Below are 7,985 nucleotides of genomic sequence, written 5' to 3' on the forward strand. Positions count from 1 at the left end.
ACCGCACAGTCCGAAATTGAAGTGCGGAGAATTCTCGATCTTCAGAACGTAGCAGAATCGATGCCTGATGCGTCTTCTGATATCGCTAAAGTGACGAGATCACACATACCTGCTGCAAACGTGCCTGCAAGGATTGATGTCCATAAAATTAGAGGACATGACGCCATCTCAAGGATATCTGAGCATGGCGCCAACGTCCCCACTCACAGTGATGGTGACGTTGTGGCTAGGGCCATGGCTCCTGCCAAGAAGCGCGAGAGGCCCATAGGTTCGATGGATTCTCGCCCAAGAAAGAAAGCGAGTTTGGCACAAAATAATCCATTAATCATCGATGTAAATAATTCATCTCATGAGAATATTCCGGATTATGGTTATGTCCAAGAGACATCATTGGGGGACGCTCCAATGTCAGAACCAACTCCAGAGAATAGAGAGATCTCCATAAATTACACTAGTGTACATGAGATGATGGATAGAAATTCTATGGCAATTGATGATGCGTTTGCATATCATGTTGCAAAAGGAATCATAGAATATGATGATATCGAACCTCGCTCTATTGAAGAATGTCAACGAAGAGCAGATTGGCCTAAATGGAAAGATGCGATCCAGGCTGAATTGGATTCACTAACAAAGAGACAGGTATTTGGGCCTATAACGCAGACACCCCCAGATGTAAAACCTGTTGGCCATAAATGGTCTTTGTTAGAAAGCGTAATGAGAAAAATGAGGTGGTTAGATATAAAGCCCGCCTCGTGGTGCAAGGTTTCTCACAACGCCCTGGAATCGACTACGAGGAGACATATTCTCCCGTAATGGACGTTATAACGTTCCGTTACCTTGTCAGTTTGGTAGTTTTTGAAAAACTTGACATGCAGCTTATGGATGTGGTTACAGCATATCTCTATGGGGATCTAGATTCAGAGATATATATGAAGGTTCCAGATGGACTTCAATTACCCAAATCAAGCGGTGCTAAACCACGGAGTGCGTTTTCAATAAGATTAAAACGCTCACTATATGGATTAAAACAATCCGGACGGATGTGGTATAACCGTCTAAGTGATTACTTGATTGGGAAGGGATATATTAACAATGAAATATGCCCATGCGTGTTCATTAAGAGAACAAGTTCCGGATTTACAATCGTAGCAGTCTATGTCGATGACATGAACCTAATTGGAACTCTAGATGAGTTGAAGGAAACTGCTAAATACTTGAAATCCGAATTTGAGATGAAAGATCTTGGGAAAACACGGTTTTGTCTCGGTTTAGAACTCGAGCACCGTAGTGATGGAATTTTGGTCCATCAGTCTGCATATACTCAGAAAATTCTAAGGCGCTTTCATGAAGATAAAGCAAAGCCTGTGAGTACTCCCATGATTGGTCGTAGTCTTGAGCCAGGAAAAGATCCGTTTCGTCCAAAGGATGAGGACGAAGAACCATTAGAGGCCGAAGTGCCCTATTTAAGTGCAATAGGCGCATTATTGTACTTAGCTCAATGCACAAGACCAGACATCTCATTCGCAGTGAACTTGTTAGCTCGACATAGCTCTGCGCCAACAGGCCGCCATTGGATTGGTGTAAAGAAAATCTTTCGATACCTAAGAGGTATGATTGATATGGGCCTATTTTATCCCTACAGAAAGAAGAGGAATGACGGAAGAATGGGATCGGACCCCATTAGGTATGGAGCCGCCGTCCATAACATGACCGTTGGCCATGTTGTCACCGCCAGCGCCGCCGCCGCCGCCGCCCATGGTGGCCGGCCTCACCCTATTCCCCTCCATCAAAACGACAACAATGTTTTGATGGGTTTTGCTGATGCAGGGTACCTCTCTGACCCTCACAAAGGTCTCTCCCAAACGGGCTATGTCTTTACCATGGGAAGCACTGCGATATCTTGGAGGTCTACGAAACAGACCCTTATTGCTACTTCCTCGAATCATGCAGAGATTATTGCTCTACATGAAGCCGTTCGTGAATGTATATGGCTAAGGTCTGTAATTAGACATATTCAAGGAAGTTGTGGTTTGCAGTCTACCACAGATGAACCTACGTGCATTTATGAGGATAATGCAGCTTGTATTGAACAAATGAAGTTAGGTTTCATCAAGGGCGACAACACCAAGCATATATCGCCCAAGTTCTTTTATAATCAGCAACAACAATCACTTCTAAAGATTGAAGTGAATCAAATCCGATCAGAGGATAATGTAGCGGACTTATTCACTAAGTCGTTACCTAAATCGACTTTCGAGAAACATGTGAAGAGCATCGGATTGAGAAAGTTATCCGAACTCCCACGATTGTAGCAATCAGGGGGAGATATCGACATCAGGGGGAGTTATGATGTCTACATGTTCGATCTCGAAGAGTGAAGGACGTGTTGTGCTCTTTTTGTCCTTCGACCAGGATTATTTTTGTCCCACAGGGTTTTTGTTACCTGGCAAGGTTTTTAACGAGGCAACGGATGAAGAGTCACCACCAAGTTTGAGCGGCACAAGGGGGAGTGTTGAAGGAATATCGATTTAGTGTGCCTTATCAAACTAGGAGTAGCAATAGGAGAGAAGGTTCTAGATTTCTCAATCCTACACGGATTGGTATTCCTTGTAACATTAGAACTAATACTTTGTAATCCCTATATATAGGGCTCCTATTCTCAATAATATGATTACAATTCTCTCATCAATTCTCTCTCGAATCTCTTTTACTAAAACAATCATAACATTATTGAATTTACATCCAGTAGGAACATTGGAACTACGGAAGTACATCTCTTCATTCTCTACTATATATACTAGAAGTGATCTCTTCATAACTTCATTCAATCGGTTGTGGTCCAAATAAGAAAGCAAATTTAGCATTGACACTTGGCGGCTTACTCCAAACGGTGCTGTACTTACATTTCCAAAAGATGAGGAGAATTTGGTAATTATGAGAGGAGAAATTGGGGAGGAAAATAATATAATATGAATTTTGTAAAAGCAAAAGAAAGTCGGCTGTAAAAGAGGAAGCCTCCGCGGGATGCCCTTGGTAACGTAACGCCCTTTTCTTAAAGGTGATAATATCAGAGATGCAATTGTGTATCATCTTATATCATTTCAAAATTCAAATATTCGTTTCTAAAATAATCTTTTGGTGAAAAACTTGGTTCATCTCCGTCGATTAACATTTCCTTAAGTAGGAATAGACGCTAGAAGTGGGGAACTGGGTTGCACGAAAGGTGTTCGATGAAATTTCCGAAAGAAATTTTATTCTTTGGAACTCAATAATTTCAGGGTATTCCTAGAATGAGCAAACAAAAAACTTTGGTGGGTCTTAGGGGCATTTGAGTTTGAGAATGTGGGTGGAGAAAAATAAATCACACAAATGCTTGAAACATTTGGTGAGAGAAAACTTGATTAACTTAACGCAATCAAGGATTATTCTCTTAGGGGAACTTGATTGTTCATGAGAATGATTTTTATAGAAGTTACATGTAAGCATGCCTTGTTCATTTTTCCTTGCTGCAAGTCTTTACCATTGCATATGTGAACGCAATTTGAGGATATGATCGATGGAGGTCAGAATCCCATGATACTAGTAGCTATAATGGGTTTTAGAATCCTAGTTTGCCTCATGAACTGTTAAACTACATAGCTCTCTAAGCTCAAACCTGCACATGGTTTTAGAGTGATTCCCTAGTGTGCAATTTCAGAGGCATTTTACATGAAATGACTTGCTGCAGATTGGTTTGAACTTTGGACTCTGAGAACAAATGCACCTCATTTGACCTAGGTCCTGGCTTGATGAAACTGTTATGAGGTTAAAGCATTTTAAGTTTGATGATGCAACATATGGTATTTGCATCTATGTAACAGTTCTCTGATTACTACTGTTCCACAACATTTTCCATAACAGCCTTTACAATGTTTCCTTTGAGGCAACTGGTAAAGGACTATGGTCATTTGTAGTCTAATATGGCGCTGCATTTAGTAAATATTTTTCTTAGTTATCTTCTAGTACTATATATATCTGGAAGAGGTATAGATCGAGTGTCGTTCTCTAGAACTGTATGTGGTAGAGGATGTGCTAAGCACCAAGCCTCTTGAGAAACACTTGATGCTTATTCATTCCTGTCTGATATTCCTCTTGTAAGAGTTATTCATGTGCTTCAAGTACATTTTACACAGACTTCTACAAAAAAGATTGGTATGGTTTTCCTAAAGATGTTTAAGACTAGTGCTAATGGAGTATTGACCTTGTTTTCATTCATTGTGCTTTACATTACAGATCCTGTGGAGGTTTTTTAATGAAGCTTTTGTTTGTTGGGTCATTCCAAGAGGGTGTTATGAATTGCTAACTATGCAATAAGGTATAGGTAGAGGCAAGAAAGTTAAACCCTTGGGGTTGTAGAATGTTGGCGGTGTTCTGGGTTCTATAGATAGAGTCAAATAGAAGAATTTTGAAGAGGATTCAGGGATGGGGGAGGAAGCCTGGAAGCGCTTCGAGATTGAGGTAGTTGTTGATCTGCTTCTTTAGTGTTGGTCAATGTAGCATTCAGACATTGATTTAGTAATTAACACTAGGTGATTGCATTAGTTTAGCAAAACTCAGTAAATCAACAAGGTTGATTTGTTCATTGCGTAGTTGATAAGTCAATTTATATCACCCACAGAAAAGAATAATGGATCGATGTGATGGGTTGGTTTTTGGGGTTCACTTGTGGGGTTTAAACCCTTTAAACGGCTGTTGAGTGTTGAAAGAAAGTGGCTTTTTTTGGGATAACTTTAAAACTGGTTTGCTTTGCAGGGGATATTAGGGATAGAGACTGGAGATTTTATGGCCAAATTTCTATTTCTTTGGTATTCAGTATTGTAGCTCCATATCACAATGATGTATGTACATTGCTTCCAAACTCAAAAAAGTTCTTCTTCCCTTTTGTCCCCTTGTATTATATGTTAATTAATTTTGCTCCATGAGAGCTAGGAATGAAGCTGGTTCAAGGCAAAGTTAATATCTTTTGGTTTTTGCTTCATGAGAGGAATGAAGCTGGTTCAAGGCAAATGTTAATATCATTTGGTTTTATAATTGAACCATGTGTTCTGAATTTTGATCAGTATTTCTTTTAATTTCCTCTTTGAGAGATAAGGATAAAGACCAATAATCCAATGAGTTTCTCTTGTTAATGGAAGTCTGAGTGGAGTACGTTTCTTCCACTTGAGAAATGTAAAGATTCCTCCAAATTGAGCTAAAATTTTCTCATAATTGCTAGGATAACAAGGATAAAGGGCTAAACTTTCCCAAGATTTTCATATGCTTGCAATGAATAGGTAAACCATATTGGCTGTTTTCACATTGATCCATGTGGTAAAATTTAGTGGTTAGTCTGCTCCTCTTCTCCAATGTACTTGTAGCTGAAACATTATTCTGGAGTACAAATTGCAAGAGGTAGTATGGTATTCCTAGTGATTACAGGAAGAGAACTCAGAAAGAATGAAAAGGTACCATCATATGTGATTATACGATAATTAGTCTAACTAGGACCATGAAGAAGAAGATTGATGAGGAGGAGGAATTGAATCTAACACATTTATATAATGATTAGTCTAAAACTACTGCTGTTTGCTTTGCATCACTAGTCTAATTTAACAGAGTAGTTGATAAGTTCCCTTGGTCCACAACGTGGGAGTAAGTTGATAAGTTGAAATGTTAAACGATGTACACTGAACCTTTGATTACTATTTCTTTGAGAGATAAGGATAAAGATTAATTAATCCAAGAGGTGCAGTTTGAAGAACAATCAAATGAGCTTGCCTTAGTTTATGGAAAGTTGATGAGAATACGTTTCTTTTCAAGTTGAGAAATGTAAAGATTCCTCCAAATTCAGCTACATTTCCCTGATAATTGTGATCATACGAAGGAAAAATGGCCAAGTTTTGTCCTGCATAAAATCAATAATGAGAAGTGGACGAAGGAGTTTAGCTGGTCACCTCTGATATAAAATGGCATTGCCATTGAACCCTTGGTTGTCACTTGTGAAATCTTCATTTGTTCAAAACCTTCTCTCCCGCTCCATGTGCCTTGCTTCAATTTCAATAAATTCCAGGATGGTTACCAATTTCCCAGCTTTCCTTGTGCTACTTTTCGTGATCGGTGTTGCTCAAGGACTGCAGGTTGGCTTTTACAGCCAGTCCTGCCCGGCAGCTGAGTCCATCGTAACCGCGGTGGTCAGAGAGGCAGTCCGGACCAATCCTCGGACCGCGCAGATTCTCCTCCGATTGCATTTTCATGACTGCTTTGTGGATGTGAGTAATTTCAGTTTGTTAATTCTTTACTCGCATATAGTTTCTAACTTTTGTTCTTCACTATGCACGGTACAGGGCTGCGACGGTTCTATTCTACTGGATTCCGGCAACAATCCCGAGAAGATAGCATTCGCACATGCAGGAGTAATGGGATTTGATGTGATCGAGTCGGCGAAATCAAGACTGGAGGCGGTCTGCCAAGGAGTCGTTTCCTGTTCTGATATAGTTGCTCTCGCTGCGCGCGATGCTATTTCATTGGTAAGTAGAATTCCAGTTTACTATTCCATTGACAAATAAATGTGAATTTCCATTTGATAATTCGATTTTACTTTTTCTCAGGCAAACGGCCCCTTCTATCAGGTCCCGACCGGCCGAAAGGATGGTCGGGTGTCAAACGCCGATCACGCCTCAAGAATGCCGGACGTCGATGAGCCGATCAATGTGCTCAAATCTAAATTTAGCGAAAAGGGCCGGGACTTGCTGAGAAAGAGCTGGTACTGCTCACAGCTGGTAAGTTTTGGTCTAATATATTACTCTGTTTTTGGTCAGCAAAACAGAGATGGCTTACTGATACTGTTTGCATGCATGCATGCGCAGGAGCTCACACCATGGGAACCACAGCCTGTTTCTTCATGCAAAACAGGCTGTACAACTTCAATTCAACTGCAAAATCGGATCCCTCAATCAACCCGAAGTTTCTGCCGAAACTCAAAAGCATTTGCCCGCTCGGAGGGGACGTGAATGTGAGAACTTCACTTGATCCAATGACGTACGAATACTACATTTGATGACCAGCCGTTCTCTAACCTGAAGGGGGGTTTCGCCGTGCTGGCTTCCGATGCCAGACTGATGGAGGACCCGGTGACCCGAGGGCTGGTCGAGTCGTACCTCAATCTCAAACAAGAAGCCTCCTTTGAAAAAGACTTCGTAGACTCTATTCTGAAGCTGGGGGCCATTGGTGTCAAGTCCGGGGCACAAGGGGAGATTAGGAGGAAATGCAGCGACATGAACTGAACTTATTAGCTCATTCTATTTTAGTTTGAGACAACATTTGTCATGATAAGATTTGGGTTTTGTAATAATTGCTACTCTCATGCTGTTCTATCCATGTGTATGCTCATCGATCTTCTTGGTTAAAGTGTTGGGTTATGTTAATTGGTACTCTGATGCTATCCATTCTATCTATGCTTATTATGCTCGTCTTTTTTGTTTCATTTTGGCCTCTGAACAAGCACAATTGGTAGTGAACTGGGCAAGATGAGGCTTGACTTCATGTTTTCTTAGAGATTCATGTTTATTAATCAAAATGCATTTGCAAGAACATTTGTTTTGTTTAAGTAAAATAGAATTGAGAGAGAATTGTAGAGAGAGATGTATATTATTATTGAGAATAGGAGCCCTATATATAGGGATTACAAAGTGCTAGTTCTAATGTTACAAGGAATACCAATCCGTGTAGGATTGGGAAATCTAGAACCTTCTCTCCTATTGCTACTCCTAGTTTGATAAGGCACACTAAATCGATTTTCCTTCAACACTCCCCCTTGTGCCGCTTCAAACTTGGTGGTGACGCTTCATCCGTTGCCTCGTTAAAAACCTTGCCAGGTAACAAAAACCCTGTGGGATAAAAATAACCCTGGTCGAAGGACAAAAAGAGCACAACACGTCCTTCTGTACATACCTCCAACAAATATG

At 40.5% G+C, this 7,985-nt stretch overlaps 1 pseudogene; it reads left to right on the forward strand.

Annotated features, from left to right (window-relative positions):
- The first annotated feature begins 5,947 nt into the window (after positions 1 to 5,947).
- On the forward strand, positions 5,948 to 7,304 carry LOC133708397 (peroxidase 43-like; annotated as a pseudogene).
- The last annotated feature ends 681 nt before the right edge of the window (positions 7,305 to 7,985 follow it).

The sequence above is a fragment of the Rosa rugosa genome, chromosome 5, assembly GCF_958449725.1.
Source record: "Rosa rugosa chromosome 5, drRosRugo1.1, whole genome shotgun sequence".
In the NCBI taxonomy this organism is placed as follows: domain Eukaryota; kingdom Viridiplantae; phylum Streptophyta; class Magnoliopsida; order Rosales; family Rosaceae; genus Rosa; species Rosa rugosa.